General features: G+C 35.4%; 1 long non-coding RNA gene across 1 annotated transcript in view; it reads left to right on the forward strand.

Moving 5' to 3' along the window:
- The first annotated feature begins 431 nt into the window (after positions 1 to 431).
- Positions 432 to 18,024, forward strand: part of LOC122135109 — a 47,588-nt gene continuing 29,995 nt past the window's right edge. Inside the window, exons 1-2 of the long non-coding RNA XR_006153340.1 lie at positions 432 to 550; positions 4,937 to 5,064. This is a non-coding gene — a long non-coding RNA (uncharacterized LOC122135109). The remainder of the gene's footprint in view (positions 551 to 4,936; positions 5,065 to 18,024) is intronic.

Below are 18,024 nucleotides of genomic sequence, written 5' to 3' on the forward strand. Positions count from 1 at the left end.
TTGTGGCACTATCAGATCATTACTCTGTTTGTTTCTGCATCTCAAACCAGCCTCACACAGAAACATTGGCTCAGCCAATAGCTTGAGTTTGGGGGCGGGACCATCTAAAGTAATGGCAGAAGGCATAAATATTTGGACCTGTTATTATTTTTGCAACTCCGTTTAGGTTCACCTAGCATCCCAGAAATGGCACACTTCACCTTTAACTTCCACATTCCATTAACTTGAATAAATCAAGCACAATAGTACAAAAATGAGTCAAAATAACAACGTGTATCAGTATTGCCATGGAACCTTCTGCCAACCAAGGAAACAGGCTCAAGTACTTCCAAAAGCCCCTGCCACCGTAGTGCACTTCTGCAAAGCACTTAATCCTGAAATTTGTTTAGCAAAAAATTAGCCATTCAAAAGAAAATCACTCCAGTTGTGTGGTTTGTGAGGTGTGCTTTTCCAAATGATTGAACTTATGATTTTCTCCAGGTTTATGATCCAACTGGAGCCAAATGTAGAGAGCAGATCATCACAGAGACCCAAAATACCTTATGCACAGGTAAGCACCCTCATGTTTTTGTATAAATGTAAAATTCGACACTGTCTATAATCTACAAACTATGTTTCATTAATTGATGCTGAGGTAAATAGTAATTTATAGAAGCTGCACACTAATACAAAACATCATCATGTAACAAACATGACACCTAAATGATGCAATAAACATTAACTTAAAGTGCCCCTATTATGGATTTTTGAAAATTACATTTGATGCAGTGTGTAATGTAGCTGTAACCGGTAAGAAAAAAACTAAGAAAATTATTTCAATCAAAAATAATACAATGTTGCATACAGGGAATTCTGGTGTAAATTTATGCTTTTACACTATAAATTATGAGATGGCTTCTTCTTTTTCATTTCCAAAAAAAATTTAAATTTAACAGTATTTTTTAACAGTAAGATTACATGAAATATCCCTTTAGATTTATTACAGATTCATTATTTGCTCACCCTCAAGTTGTTCCAAAGCTGTAAGAGTTTATTTCTTCTGTTGAACACACAATTCTTTATTCTTAAATATTGGTAATCAATCAGTTGATGGTTTACATTGACTTCTATAGTATTTTTTTCCATGCTATGGAAGTCAGTGGCTACCGTCAACTGTTTGCTTACCATTATTCTTTAAATTATCCTCTTTTGTGCTCAACAGAAGAAAGAAACTTATACAGCTTTGAGACGACTTGAGGGTGAGTAAATGATGACAGAATTTGTATTTTTAGATGAACTATCCGAAGCAGGTTTTTACCATAGCATTTTTTTACGTTTACCATTAAAATTGCGATCTTGTTTTACAGAGCAGTTTATGTTTACACTGACTTGTTGCTGTGACCTGTACTATGAGTTCCAGTGAGTTCAAAGTTCTGTTATGGTGTCAATGTGTCAGCTGGGATTACTGGTGCACACTAGAAGGTTCACTTTATAGTCGCCAGTGTTACCGCTCATAGTCTTTCTTTCTTAATGAGACAATTGTGTAATTGCCTAGTGATTTCGGAGAGTAATAGATTAAACTAATCTTCTCAACAAAATATCTGTGTTTCCTTCTTGCCAAAGAAACTTTCCTATTACCAGCTAAATCCCATTAAATTGCACTGTTGGATTAAGAAATGTAATCAATAGATAATTGTCTAGGGCTTCTTTCAACCGCATACTGATGGCAGACCACCCACTGCTTTTGTATTTTCTAATCTAAAGTCATTTTTTTTCTTCTATATTACCACTTATGCATCTCCTATCATACACAGACAGGTGTGTGTTTCTGCGTGCACGCTATACAGTCCAAATTAATGAAGAAAATTTCAGTGTTTGGTCCATTGCGAGTACTGATTTTTTCCTGCTCATTTACTGCACTTATTTACGGTTCGTTGAAATACATTAACCACACCAGTGCTGCTGGATTGAACTGGGTCAATTCGATTTTTATTTGGCCAGTTGAAACAATGAACCCAAATTCTATTGCTTGTCTAAAATGAGCTTATTTAATTCATCTCTCGAGCTCACTGAAAACGCAGACCTCCTCATCAGATAGATCTATTGATGGACATCCCACCCCAGAGATTTATAATGACTGTGAAATGTGTCAGTCGTGCTGTGACCTGGTCTGATACTCCAGCACAAGGGGGGTCAGGCAGCGGCGCGGAACTGGCCGCTCTGTATGAACGTGGGTAAAATGAAATCAGAGAGAGTGGCAGTGACACGGTTAGCCTGGCCTAACTGACTGTGATAACCTCTTTCTAACCTCAGACCTCCAGTTCTTGGACATGACCTTTAACCTCCTGGGGCTGAAATAAAAAAAAATCACAGACAGGCCTCTTTCCAGTCCTGGCGCCCCCTTGCTCTGCATATTTTGCATATCTCTCTTATTTAACACACCTGATTCAGATAACCAGCTCGTTAGAAGAGAGCTCCAAGCATGAACTGTGTTCTGATTGACAGGGTCCCTAAGCAGTCTTCATTGCTCCCTACTCCCTGAGCACAGGAAATCCATTGAAGTTTAAGGTGCATTCACGCCATATAGGAATTCAAGTAATTACGAGATTTCACTTGCAAGAAGGGTTCACGTCCTCGTAGAACTCATAATTACAACTTTTGAACCGGGAGTTTTCTGAGAGCTACGACTTGTACCACGTGACCGCTATACCACCTGACCACCACAGGCTCTGTTTAGGCATTGATAGTGTTGCCACAGAAAAGCATAATTCCAAGTCAGTGGACATGAACAGCTTTGAGTAGAACGTTGCATGTTGTCATCTCAAAATTAAGGTAATTACGATATGGCGTGAATGCAGCATTACATCACTTTGGAACATTCATTCACGGATTTGTGCTACTGCAATGTCATCACACACAGAAAAAACTTGCTATAGAAGTGTGAAATTATATTACTCTGTAAATAAATATAATTTAAATTCATGTCTTTGAATGGAACATATACTGTACACTCCCTTCGAATTGGAATGGTGGAATATCCTGTAATGTTCACTTCGCAGGGCAATTACGGTCGAATAGAACAAATGTGAACCTGGACGACAAAACCAGTCTTAAGTCGCTGGGGTATATTTGTAGCAATAGCCAAAAATGCATTGTATGGGTCAAAATTATACATTTTTCTTTTATGCCAAAAATCATTAGGACATTAAGTAAAGATCATGTTCCATGAAGATATTTTGTAAATGTCCTACTGTAAATATATCAAATCTTAATTTTGAATTTGTAATATGCATTGCTAATCACTTCATTTGGACAATTTTAAAGGCAATTTTCTCAATAAATAGATTTTTTTTTTTTTTTTTTTTTTTTTACACCCTCAGATTTCAGGTTTTCAAATAGTTGTATCTCTGCCAAATATTGTTCTATCCTAACAAACTATACATCAATGGAAATCTTATTTATTCAACTTTCAGATGATGCATAAATCTCAATTTCAAAAAATTTACCCTTATGACTGGTTTTGTGGTCCAGGATCACAAATGTCTGAAGTGATAAGAGAAACATACAAAATGTTCAGAGCAGGGGCTGGAATTGAGAACCACTGTCTTACATGAAATTTTTTCTCAGCTGTTATATTTTCTCTTTTGTGAATTTTAAGAAAGACAAAAACATGAAAATGAATAAATTATCTGGTGCTGTTGTTTTCAAAACTCCTGACATTGTGTTTCACTTTTTGACATCTCTCCTATGTTCAGCTGCTGTTTTCTTGTGCTTTTAAAGGACATCAGAAACCCATTTTCAATTCACTCTTGACACAATCCTTCAGCGCTGTGATTTGGTAGCATCTTTGAAGTGCACCGCTGTGTCCTTCAGATTGTAAATGGAAAATAATGCATCAATAGCAGTGTGCCTATTGTGAGGATACTGGTGTGGTGCAAATTAGTAAAGATGTTCTATACACACACTTCACGCACAATACTTTCACACAATTTCTCCTAAACACACAGAGACACTGTCATTTTACTCTGGGCCTGGTTGCCATGGTGATGCATCGGTTTAGAGGTCTGCATGGACACTTGCAGTTTTCAATACATTAAGACATAATGGCAGAGCCTGTGCTGGATACGGCAATTTGTGCCTATGCAGCTCAGGCTTATTGTTGCACTCTTCTCTTGTTATTTTCTCTCGCTCTCTCATTTCTTTTCTCCCTTGATTCGTCCTCCTTATTTACTCACACACATGCACACTATTTTCCTTCCAAGTACCTTGAAAACAGTACTGGGAACATTTTCATATAGCGTAGGCATGTTTTCATTTTCATATATTTTTTTTTTTTCTGTGGAATTGTATGGTAATGTTACTCTCACTAAATAACAATAAAGTGTGCAAACCCAAATAATATGGTCTGAAAAAGCACACCAACACAGGTGAGTGTTTCTGAAGCATCTGCCTTGCTGTTAAATCCAGTTTAAATGGTTTTGACCAACACACCAGCCTAAGGTGGTCTGCTGATATAGTTGGCCACCAAAAAACTGGTGAAGTTTTGGTTCATCTGGTTTAGATAGTTGCCAGCTGATGTTCAAGTCTCAGGTGCTTAAAACCCCCTCTGAACCATCAAACCAGACTAACTTGAGCATTAGAAAGTTTTTGGTGGACATTTAAGACAAACACACCAGCCTAAGTTGGTTTGCTGATATATTTTTCCACCCAACCCAATCAAACTGGGGTTTGCCAGCTGGTCTCCAATTCAACCCAAAACAAACTTGACCACAAGTTGTTAGGAGATGGTTTATGCATGGTGCTGTTGCTGCAGACTGGCAATATCATTAGCTACCTATATTTTATTATCCATTAATTATCAGAATAATGAGTCATATAACCATCATAATGTCTCTTCCAGATGTATGTATACCAAAATGCATCATTAAGATGTGGTTGACTTTTTTTTTGGTTCCAGGTCACTGAAATGAAATATGAAGACTTGGATGGTTGAAACACATTCTCTTCTCGTTAATGACTTTGAGCCCTGAGGCCTCAAACAGGAGCCTGCAGACCTTCGGATTGATCCCCTCCTGTCTCCTTCAGGTAAGCCCTCCAGGAACCCCATCCAATCACATCAAATCACAGACGCCAAGTGGTGCAGTCCCGTCCAATCACACTGATTGCTTTGGAAAGTCCTGGCCATCCCTTAAGCTAACAGTGCAATTACTGGAAGTGTCTCATAAAGGGAAAGGGGAGATGGAGGGATGGATGGGTGAAGGTGATTAATTGAGGTGGGAGCTGTTTAAGAGAGAAGAAAGGAAGTAGGAGATAGAGGAAGTGAGAGACAAAGGTTTGAGAGAGGGCAACAATCAGATGGCTATTGAGAAAAGAGTTCATTGAGGGATCAGGTGGAATAATGGATGGAGGGGATGAAGAAAAAGGGATCAATCAGCTCCACGGCTCATGTGGGAGAGACTGAAAATGTGATCAAGAGTAAACTCATCAATCAGTTAACAACTGCTACAGCAAAAAAAAATAAAAAATTTAAATAAAACCGTTATTTTCAACTAATTGCTTACTTGTATAACATGTTCAGGCAGTTTCAATAACTTAGTACAAGTACATTGTGATGCTTTAAGGTCCACATGAAATAGCAGACAGATGATAAATATCATCATTATTATTAACAGCCACAATAATAATAATAATAATAATAATAATAATCATGCATAAATTAGAGCTGACTGTGCTAGTGATTTATTGTGCATCATTGTACATATTAGACATGAGGTTGTTAAATAATTGAATATTCCTTTACATTCATAGTTAGGTATTTTTATTTAAATATCTTTGCTTAAGGCCTGATTTCTCAAACATTTACCAGAATTTGTTTTTGAGAGGAAACGAGAGTCTGTAAATATGTTATTGGCTTGGCTGATACACTGATGTTTTCAATGAGACAGCATGTGCAAAAATATTAACACAAAGATAACTCTGATCCAAATATCAAAATAGATTCAAAGATTTACATATTCTCCATGTGAGCACACAAAGTGCTTGACATTCTCTGCCAAGTCTGCCAAGGTATATATTTAGCTTTTTGAGAGCACAGGAATAGTATAGAATCACTACAAGTGACTGTGATTAAACAGAATCTTCTGCAGACAAAAAAAAAAAAAAAAAAAGACAAATAAAATGAAATAAGATTTTTAAATAGTTTGCCTTTTACTGAAGCGGAATGTCATTGCAGCAGAAAGAGCTGCTGATATTTTCCAGCGTTTTCTCAGGGTGGTTTGTGGAAATGCTGTAAGACTGTGACGTTCACAGAGTAAATTGTATGGCGAGACGCTGCTGCTCCCCGTGTGCCACTGAATATGCTGCTGTTGTCGTTTTCAATAGCCATCACAATAAAGAGAATTCCTTTAAGATTTTTCCCTCCAAATGTCATGGCCATTTTCAAAGGCCTTGAAGGGCAGCTGTATTTTAAAAGCAATATTGGCAGTAAACTCACGCTTACTCTATCTGCCTTTATCATCAGCGCATGTAGGGGTGATAATCGTAATGGGGAAATGGCACCTGAAACGTTTGAACTTTACTTTCCTCATCTATATGGGCCCGCTTTGCCCTGTCATTGTCCTCCCTTAGCTTTCTTCAGCTGCCACGCCACATCCTCGCTTCCCGGCCATCAACGCAACCTTATCATCCAAAGCCATTTCCTGTTCGCAAGAATGCATAGCCGAACTTAGCCAAATGCATCTAGGAAAATAGAAGCAGCTCAGGGTGAGTACAATGCTATAAGGTCTTTGAAGTTTATTTCATTTGAGAATGAAATAAGGACAAATAGGCACAACCGCCTGCAGGGAAATGCTAGCATGTAAAGCAGACTGGGGCTAGCTGTCATAGGGGTTTCTCTAGCAATGATTTTCTTGTTGTTTGGTTTTAAACATCTACAGTAGTTCAGAACAGTCTTAACATCTATCTATCTATGTGTATTTTGACTAAATCTTATTTCATTATGTTTGTCTTTGGATTTGATTCTGATCTGAATCAATGAATGAATGAATGTATTTTTAGATGTTTATACTTTATGATACTGTTCAATTAGTTAACACTGGTTAATGCATTAACTAACTAACAATAAGCTATAAAGCATTGTTTTGCTTTGTTATATATAGTTAATGCATTAAGCAATGTTAACTAATGCAATTGTAAACCATAAATATTTATTTGTTTGTTTGTTTATTTACGCAATAAACATCAAACTAAAAAAATGTCAAACAAAATAATCTTCTGCAGACTAAAAAAATGGCAGACATAATGAAATAAGATTTAAGAGAAAAAAATCAAATTATTAAAATCAAAAGTTGTATCTGTACATATTATTTAATGGACCTAAGCTAACATGAATTATAATAAACAGTTTTTGTTTTATTAACTAACGTTATCAAAGATTAATAAATATTATATTGCTCATTGTTAGTTAATATTATTAAATGCATTAACCAATGTTCTCATGTAGGTTTCACTTTCACTACTTTTTTACATTTATACTATTTATTAAATGCAGTACTAATCGGTTTGATATTTTGCTGTTTATTAATTTGTGTAGTGTTTAAATTTAGCTGAAAATCTTATAATAGACTCGTTTCATTGTGACTGCTTAATATAGTGTGACAACATGCCCCATTTAATAACCGAGGAAATTTTTGATTAATTTATGTGCTTATTCTAGTGTGAAAAATTCACTAGTGTGATCACTATCCACATTTTCTCCTGTAGTATACTAATGTATTTTTAATACTGTTTTCTACACCAGTGATATGAAAAGCATCACGTTTCATCTGCCACTAACTTTCACGTTTTGTTAACTTTTTCCATAAAATAGCTTTCTGTACGTGCCATGAAGTGTTGCCATGGTAACTACATAAATTAAGCAGTGCTCAAAGCAGGTGTTTTTATAGCTGTCACAGTCACTTTCTCTTAAGTATACAACCTAATGAAACAAACAGAGATGAATAGAAGAAAGAAGGTTGGAGCATATCAGGAAGGCGTTTGGTTTAAGCACATGCTTTTTATAGTCATCAAATAGTTCTTGAAGAGAGAGTTTTAGTGGTTTTTATCAGCACTTTGGCAAACACTCAATGTTACTTGACATGTTGTGTTTTAAGCATACTCTCAATGTTACAAAGACCTGGTGAGTTTGTCCAAAAATAAATATTCTGTCATTATTTATTAACTGTCATGTCATTCTAAACCTGCATCTCATGTATGAATGTTTTTTAGAATTTCTCCTTTTGTGAAAGAAAGTTCAACGGGTTTGGAATGACATGAGGGTGAATAAACCATATACAGTAGCTTGTTTGTTTCTTCTTATATGAACTTTTCTTTAAATATAAATTGTACACTAACCAAACCCTCATCTTTGGCATCAGCAGGATAGAAACTGACAAAAAATTCTCACACAATTCGTGAGAATAAAAAACAAACCAACAAAAAGACATGAGTGCATTGCACAAAAATGGGTCATTTGTAGCTACAGAGAGAAATCTGTGATATTTAAAAGAAAGCGTCCTCGCCATTTCTAAATGCTGTCCCCCTCAGTCATTACCATTGTCAACATAATTATCATTGTTATCACCATCACCATGATTATTCTCATCATTATCTCTCTTTTAGCTAATTGACTCTGAGCCGTTCTTGCCTTTCAGACAACCCAACAGACGGGCGAGAAAAGTCAACATCTGCGTAGTGAGGTTGACTCGTCTGTCAGCGTAATAACTGCATCTCAACAAATGCGTGCCATTATTGGAGAGAAATGATGGTTGCTGGAGGACTCGAGGCCTTTTGTGGGGTTTTGTTCTCAGGCTGGGTCAAAGGATTGTGTGATAATGGCTAATCTTTAAAAAAAAAAAAAACATTGCAGTTTGAAAGTAAACAATTTATATATGAAGTGGGATGGAACGCCACATGATGGGATCAAACGCAATTTCAGAATTAGCCGTTCTTATTCTAAAGAGTAATTATCACATGTTGCCGAGAAGAAATTAGCTAAGTTAAAACTGTGAGATACTGAATGTAGACTTCGACTCTAAGCAACTTTAAGCAGACCAGCAGAAACATTTATGGATGAATCTCACAGAACATTGCAGGTCACATTTCACATCAAATTTTTAAGAAAAAAATTATAAATTATATTTTGCATAAACAAGCCTATTTTTAGAACCATTGTGTTGTGAACTGTGTCATTATGTTCAAAACAATTAAGCACATTTTCACCCCAATTAGCATAATTATAAACATTTTTTACAGTTCTTTAATTCATTTACAGTTTTTAAATTCAGTACAATCATTTTTTATTAACATCTCATTTCATTACATATAAATGAAATATTTTAAGCAGTAACTATTTTGCAATGCATTTTTGTGAAAAATTTTTTTATAATAAATATTTATTTTAGATTTTTTTTAGTATCCATACAGTTTTTTTTTTAGCATTTTTGTGTAAAGTGTAATAATATACACTACAAATATATTTAAATAAAATATGAATCCATAAATAGTTCATAAAAAATGTTATGTAATGTATTATTTATATAAAGCCCAAATATTACATATTTTTAAAGGCTTTTATTAATATTCTGAATGGCTTTTATTTTTATATTTTCTGTTTTCTTTTTAATTTTCTCTTTATTTTTAGCCATTTTATTTTGTGCTTTTGCCATTTTATTAGTTTATTTTAGTTTTATATATATATATTACTGTTTAGGTTTCATGAATTTTTATTTCAGTTTTAGTTTTGATTTTCTGTTTTTTTGTTTGTTTTTTCATGTCATTTCAAATATCAAAAATGTTTTCATAGTTGTAGTTGTCATGAAAATATCGAAATGAAGGACAAAATCTGGCAACACTTTACAATTAGGTCTCATTTGTTACTATTAGTTAATCCATTAACTAACATGAGCTAACAATGGACAATAATTTTTTACATTTATTAACCTAATGTTAGTTATTAGGTAATAAATATATGTTCATATTAGTTCACAGTGAATTAACAGATACAACTTTTTGATCTTAAAAATGTATTAGTAAATGTTGAGATTTGAGAACTTAAATTAATGAATGCTGTAATGCTGCAAGTGTTACCAAAAATCTTATTGGTCCTATACATGTAGATTTTATGTTATATCGTTTCAATATTTCATTTTTTTCTTTAGAATTTGGATGTGTAATGTATGACCCAGACACGTTCCTGACAGGTGTTGTGAGATTCCCCCTAGAGCACGTGTGAGGAGGAAATAAATCTACACAGACCTCAAGTGGTTCAGGGAAGACCTTTTCCATCAACATTGTGTGGATGGTCATATGAGGTGCACCATGAACCTTCTGACTTGGAGCTTCTCCTTGTCACAGTGAGATTAAACCCGTTTGTAAGTCCAGCGGCTGTATCTGCGCTGAGGGTTATGACATCACATACTGTATGTCCTTTGCTGCTTCTGCAGCTGCAGCGGGGGGTGCCTGCGAGACGAGCGGCATTAATAACTGAGCTAGCACTGGGATCTAGCGTCTGATTTTGCCCTGCTCTGCAAATCCTTTACGCTGGAGTCTGGTGTCACTGATAATAGGCCCCTCTGGGAGCCCTGTACAGTAGCAGGGCCTGCAAAACTGTCTGCATATGAAAGGGGCTCCCACTCACGGCCTACTTCTGAAAAGCTGTCGGTGGTGGGAGGGAGAGGAGCAGCGGATAAGGAGGAGGAGGACAGAATTAGAATGAGGAAGTTCAAACTCATTGATGCAAGACAAAAGTGGAGTAATTGAGTTCAAGGTGAAGAAGTGTGGCCTTCAACTTTGCAAGCGAGAGCTTCACTGTGTGGTGATTAGATGTTTGGTAGGTTTGTCTTTCGTTTTTTGAGAAATGTTTGCGAAAGTTTTCCACACAATAGCCCTGCATGCTGAGAAGGCTAGTATGGTGCTACACTGAGAAAAAAATAAATATTAATATAAATAAAAATAATATATATATCAGTTAAAGTATGCTATAAATATGCTGAATAATATATATTTCTGCATTATTCTGAAAAAAGATATTTCTTTTTTAAACATTTTTAATAATATCCCTACAATGCAAGAAACTACTTGTACCAATTATTGTAAAAATAATAAAGATTATTATTATTTTAGTCTTTCTTGTTCAAAATGTCACATTTAAATAAGTTTGTTACTTGCCATTTCTTTGTAATTAATTGTGAAATTTACTAGCAATTTGAGTGAAAAAAAATTCTACACCATTTTTTTTCAGCATATATAAATAACTGATAAAACTATAATAGTTTTTAATTATTGAATTTTTTTAAGCATTGAAATTGCTTTTATTTTTATATTTTCAGTTTGTAATTTTTTATAATTTTGTCATTTTTATCTGTTTTGTTTTTTGCCTTATGTTATTACGTTTTTCTTTTTTTTCGCACAATTTTCGCATTGCTAGTAAATTTCAGTCACACACTGAATGAAACATTAAATAAAAAATAAAAAAACTGAAATAGTATTTTCTTGTACACACTTCAATAATATTTATTTTATTTCAAACTTTGAAAAATATTTTTAGAGTGTATCTTATGTATTGAAGGTCTCTATAAGTTTCATTCTGTAAATTTCCACATGTATTGCAATTGCATCCAAGTTCTCATTGGAAAAATCTGACTTTTCCAGCGGCAAACGAAGTCATCAGGTGTTTGCAGAGAGATGATTCACCTTGTTGGGTGTTTGAACAGGGCATAGGGCTCTAGAGGACAAGCTGGATATTATCGGGTTCATTAACACTGTAGCAGGTACCAAGCTGAACAAACCCAAGGAACCAAATCTCTCCAGGCTAGATGCAGTAGGCTAGAGGTTATGTGGATGCATGCAGACCTAGTGGAAAACAGTGCCTAGAAGATCCTAGACTGGAAACACTGTGAAAACTACATTTGGCTTTTAAGGATAGTTCACTCAGAAATGAAACTACTGTTTTCTAAGCTCACGTCGTTCCATATGACTTACTTTCTTCAGTGGAATGCACGAGGTGTTTGTTTTTTTTTTTTAAATAAAATAATTGCTGCTTGTTTTAATATAATTAAAAATAAATGAGGACTGGGTGCGTTCGGGCTCCAAAGTCCTCTCACACTCTGTGTGAAAAACAAACTGAAATCTATCAGTTTAATGCTTTAAAAGCCTTGGAGTATATTTTGGATATGATTTTTTGACAATAATATAATATATGTTTATATAATCATATGTTATATTAAATAATATTCCAGCTTGATTTGATTGGTAACACTTTATTTTAATGACCAATTCTCACTGTTAACTAGTTGCTTATTAGCATACATATTACTAGCATATTGGATGTTTATTAGTAACATTTATTAGTTTATAAAGCATTTATTAAGGCTTTATTCTGCAGTACCATATTTTAGATCCTTTAATCCTACCTCATACCTAAACTTAACAACTACCTAACTAACTATTAACAAGCCGCAAATTAGGAGTTTATGGAGGTATAGTCATAGTTTAATATGTGCTTGATAAGTACTGATAAACAGCCAATATGCTAATAATATCCATACTAATTAGCAACTAGTTAAGAGTGAGAATAGGTCCCTATCGGTATTTCTGTTGTTATTTATACTTATCAATATTATTGGTATTTATATTTTTCCATATTGGTTATTCTCATTTCTAGAGATGCACAGATTTAAAATCAGCTGATGATCAGGGCTGATTATATCCTGTCAATCAAAAGGGGAGAGAAAACATGGCAGACAGCGGTTTTCCCTTCACCAAACAATATTAGTCATGCATCTCTCATCCAATTATTACAATGAGCCCTGTGCTTTGTTACTTCTAATAACTCTCAGCTCTCAAAATCTGTCCATTAACATGAATAGACATCAGTGAAGTGACATGTGGCCATGTAAGATGACCCATACTCGGAATTCGTGCTCTGCATCTACCCCATCCAATGCACACACACAGTAGTGAACACACACACACCGTGAACATACTGTACACCCAGAGCAGTGTCAGCCATATTGTTGCGGCATCCAGGGAGCAGTTAGGGGTTCGGTGGCTTGCTTAAGTGTCTCACCTTAGTCGTCGTTTTGAACCTTAAACTGCATAAACACATTTCATTACACCAAATACACAAAATAATGTTCTTTTTAGGAACATCATATGACCCCTTTAACATTGCTTTTATCTCAGGAAAGTTATCCAATCTTCACAGTTCATTAGTTAGCTATAAAAACACTACAGGGAACATATTTACTGTTAATTATATATGTACTGTATGTTTGAATAAATCATGTAGTTTGCAGCATAATTGGGAGAGATTTGTTTTCCCCTTAATATAACTAAACTATCAGTATCTGTGTTAGCATCAGCAGATATCATTTTGTATAATTGGCTATTGGTATGCTGAGAACTTTAGTATCGGTACATCTTATTTCTGTTAGCATTGTAACAGTAGTAGTAGAGCTGTTATTATTAGAAATTATTCAGTGTTTTGTTATTCATACAAGTTTGGGTGACTTATTTACTCATTGAAAAAAGCTAAAAATTCACTATAAAGTAAGTAAGAAGTCTGATTGTATTTAGATATTAAAATTTAGAAAACAATATCCTCATGCAAATAAGTCGTCAACCATCCCCATTTAGAAAAGGAGATTTGTTTTGTATGAAAATGTATTTGTTTTTCCAAAGTGTGATGTAGATTGAAGATCCCCAATATGGAACTGAGAAATATATATTTATATATAAATAAATATATATTTATCTCTGTTTCTGTGCTAGAGTAGATTACTGAGTTATGTCCTTACGGCACATCCTTACAAGACACTAATTCACATTGTCAGTTGCCTGACCTCTCTAAGCTGCATGTTAAAAATGTTCTCTATTGAGTTTACTTCTTTAGATTTTGCCAGAATCGAAACATTGCTCTTAAAATCTCTCTGTCTTGTCCTGTGTGTCTGAGTGTGTCTTCACCCTGTATTTAAGATTACAGTTGGGAGACTTACAAAGTGAATAGTGATTGTCCTGTAATGCTAGGTTTGTCAGGAAATCAGCAGGGAGCCTGGCCACAGCGGTCGCACTCCTCCTCGGCACTACTGCCAGGACCGCCTGTTTCCTTTTGTGCGAAAGAAAGAAAGAAAGAAACAAATTGATTTTTTTTTTCTATTCTACACAAACCTAGCGATGAAAGTGATGTGTGAATGAAAATAAATGCTTCTTTTAAACCTAATAATGTTCAGAAAGGAAGATGCATTCACGCACAGTACATCATGGGGACTTTCAGTTGGCGAGGAAATCTGTATGGTCTCAGTGAATATCACCCAATTTCTAACAAACACTGAATAATTCATGCTAGAACTCGCTCTGTCTTCAGAGCAGAACAGACGCCACGGTCCAAATTTCCCTTTGATGCTAGTGAGCGTCCACTTCCCCACAATGACCTCCGTGCATTGGCCGTTTTTTTTATTTTTATTTTTTTTTTGCTCTTAGAAACCGGTTGTCCGATTGTAAAGAAGAGCTAAGATTTTCCACAGAGTCTTGCAGTGAAAACGGAGTGGTCATTAACAGTCAATGAGAGAAAACCCTGGAGCTTTGTAAAGGAACAGCTTGATGATTCAATCTGTCCAATCTCTGACTAAAAACTCATCCAATTAGCCAGACAGGAGACAGCTTTGACCCCCATGTTCCCTGACTTTCCAGGGTTAAAACATCTCTTTGGCAGACATTCCACCCAGGCAAGCCTACCATTGACGTTTTCAGGTCTGGTTGGCCTTGGAACAATAGTGAATAGGGCCAGTTACAAAACCTTTTGGTTCTCCACAAATTCGACTTTGAGTTTAGCAGAAGAACAGGTGCTGAGATGAGAGCCTCACCTCAAAATTAGTCACGGCAGTTGAAAAAGAGAGTCATTTGATAGAACACATTTTGTCATTAGAACAACATGTACCGATCAACCATCCACAATAAGACCTGTAAGAAAAGTAATAGGGCTTCTTTCAGTTTCATGTTTGCTCTAACAAATACTGTTGTTTCATGAAAATTAGACAGTTGAAGTGGGAGAGACATTTAGCCTTAAGATGCACCTCATTTTGTAATGTAGCTGTTTAAACTTATTTGGCGAATCCCACTTTCAATTACATAGATGCTTACAGACTCAGATTAGGCTGATGTTGATACACAGATGTTGGGGCTGCCACGCTAGTTGATGTTGGTGAGAGGTGTAGTTAGACACAAAAGAGTTTTGGGAGTATCCGTTTGTCCTTTAGGGCTGATCATTTTCTTTTGCTCTTTCTTTATTCTTCACATCTCAACACACAGCCCACACACATACACAGCCTCTGAGAATCGCTGAGGGTCAGAGCTGAATTAGCACTATGAGCCAATTAGCCTCCTCCCACACGTTCTCCTTTACAGATGCTTCTTAAAGCAACACAGAGGCTTCTAATTAAACTCTGAAGAGCGTCTTGTGTTAGCCTGCATATGTGTATAAAGTGTGTGTGTGTGTGTGTGTGTGTGTGTGTGTGTGTGTGTGTGTGTGTGTGTGTGTGTGTGTGTGTGTGTGTGTGTGTTTGTACGCAAGTGGGCGTTAGAGCATTATGAGCCAGCATGCCAAAGGAGCAAAATCCTGCTCTTCTGCACTCCAAAAAAAAAAAAAAGAAAAAAAAAATGGACTGAAAAAACCTGCACCTTCCAACTGAAGGTCACGCTGGTTTTAATAATTGCAGTACCCACACATCACCTCAACACCTCACACCTCAACATCAGTCTAATTCATCCGGCAATTATTCCTAATAACGCTTGAAAACCCTTCAAATCAAAGCGTATTATACCTGAAAGTTTCATTTTATTTTCTTGTCTTGTGGTAGCTTATTTTTTCTTAGTGTAAGTGTAGAAGGAACCACTGAGAACTGAGCAAATACCTTTTGAAGACAGTGAGAAAGCTTCATCCAGCTTCAACCATGTTCATGTGACAGATGTCATTTTGAATGACGTTTTCTTCTTTTTGATGCTGTTCTGTGGCATTTTTAGATGTTCAGGGACTTTTGACGTGATAACAGTTGGCAAAATTTTAAATTTTTTATCATATATTTTCATTGTTTTGTAGTGCATGCTCAGTTTATAACTCGTAAACCACTGTTTATGCTACAGATACACATATATAATTTATATTTTTTAAACAATCTAACTTATGATTTTTTCGCCTAGTTGCAAACATGAAAAAAGCTGTTTGTGCATACAGAAGATCCGTAAATTCACAAAGATTAAAGTCTCAAACCCAAAGAGATATTCTTTATAAAAGTGAACGCTCAGCCACACCCTCCTAAAACATGTCTACATCACTGTGTGAGAAGATTTGCATAACACCGCCCAAATTTATACGCAAAGAAAGAAGGCATAACTTTTATTCTCGCTGTTGTATTATTGTTGCTGCTGCCATATCATTGAAACGCTTTGTGTTTTGTTGCGAAGAGGACACAACACTGTTCCAGAACACCAAAAGAGGACACAACTAGAAATCAGTGGTTAAGTTTTGTTTACAACACTGTTCCAGAACAGTACAACCCAAATATTCGAGTGTGTGCAGTGCATTTTACGCAGTAAAGTTTCCTGAACCTGCAAGGGGCGTTACATTTCCGTCAAACGCTTGAGGAATTCGGCCAATCACTACGCACTAGATATCTGGCCAATCAGAGCACACCGCGTATTTGTGAACGATGAGCTTTGTAAAAAATCAGCGTGTTTCAGAAAGGCGGACCATAGAGGAGCAACAATAATATACAGTATGTGAGAAATAATGTTTTTCTTTTTTTTTACCTTAAATCGCCTAAACACAATGCATTACTCCAAATACACCAAATAATCTTTTTTTAGCAATGTCATATGACCCCTTTAATACTGTTGCAAAATGTAAACTATATTCTTGCATGGTTCTAAAGTTTGATACTTACGTATATAAATGTCCACACACATATAGTGTAATCATGTAAAGCAATTTATGGTTTGTCTAAATACTCGATTCAGATTGGCTGGCAGGTGTTGATTAAATACGTTTAACTGCACATGTAGTTCCAGGTCAGTTTAGTCATGTTCTATATTAATGCACTTCCCCTAAAAACCACTAACAACCATAGTAACATATAACAAGCTGATGAAAATAACCGTCATTTTTATCGTTCCGGTCAAATATTGCAGTGCAAATATTATTAACATCTTTAGTATGTGAACGCTGGCAAATGACCATGGCATAAGCAGGATAATCAACAGCTAGATGTGCATTAAACGATTTGAATGGTTCTTCGCCTCCACAAATTCAAAACGTTTAATGCACAGCTAGCCGTTGATTATCCCTTACATATACTAGTCCTATATAGCAAATCTCAACTGCTTGTTTGTTTATATAGTTGCATAACCATATTAATGTCCCGCTCTATTCTGCAATATGTGACCATAGGAAGATATTAAAACATGATAACATTAGCATCATGATTTTCCATAAAGCTGCTTTGATACAATGTGTAATGTGAAAAGCGCTATACAAATATCATTTGACTTTTCTTTCTAAATGCCATCTATAAATTATTAGCCTATATGTATTTTGTATTGTAGATGTATTAATTTGTGTATATTTAAGTCAGTAAAGCATAAAAACCTTACATAAGCTTCAATAGCATTAATAGAAAAAAGTTAGCTTAGAGGTTAGCAAGCAAATGCTTATCCAAACAGGTTACTTCCATCCTGTTGTGATGTAACTACGGTTCTGAATTGAATGTTGATGTTAGAAGGAACACCTTAGTAACCATCTACACCCACAACACATTAGCAATGCGGCAGTGAGTTTTGAATGGCTAAACACAACTAACATCTTCTTTTCAAAGACATTTTGAGGACAAAATATAGTTTTACTTTAAACTATTACCCCAGTGACTGTTTATATTAATGTACATGGCAATATCAGATGTCCTCAGAGTGACGTAAAATAAAAATCATACACACACCTGCTTGAAAATTTGATCAATT

Source organism: Cyprinus carpio, chromosome A23 (assembly GCF_018340385.1).
Source record: "Cyprinus carpio isolate SPL01 chromosome A23, ASM1834038v1, whole genome shotgun sequence".
Lineage (NCBI taxonomy): Eukaryota > Metazoa > Chordata > Actinopteri > Cypriniformes > Cyprinidae > Cyprinus > Cyprinus carpio.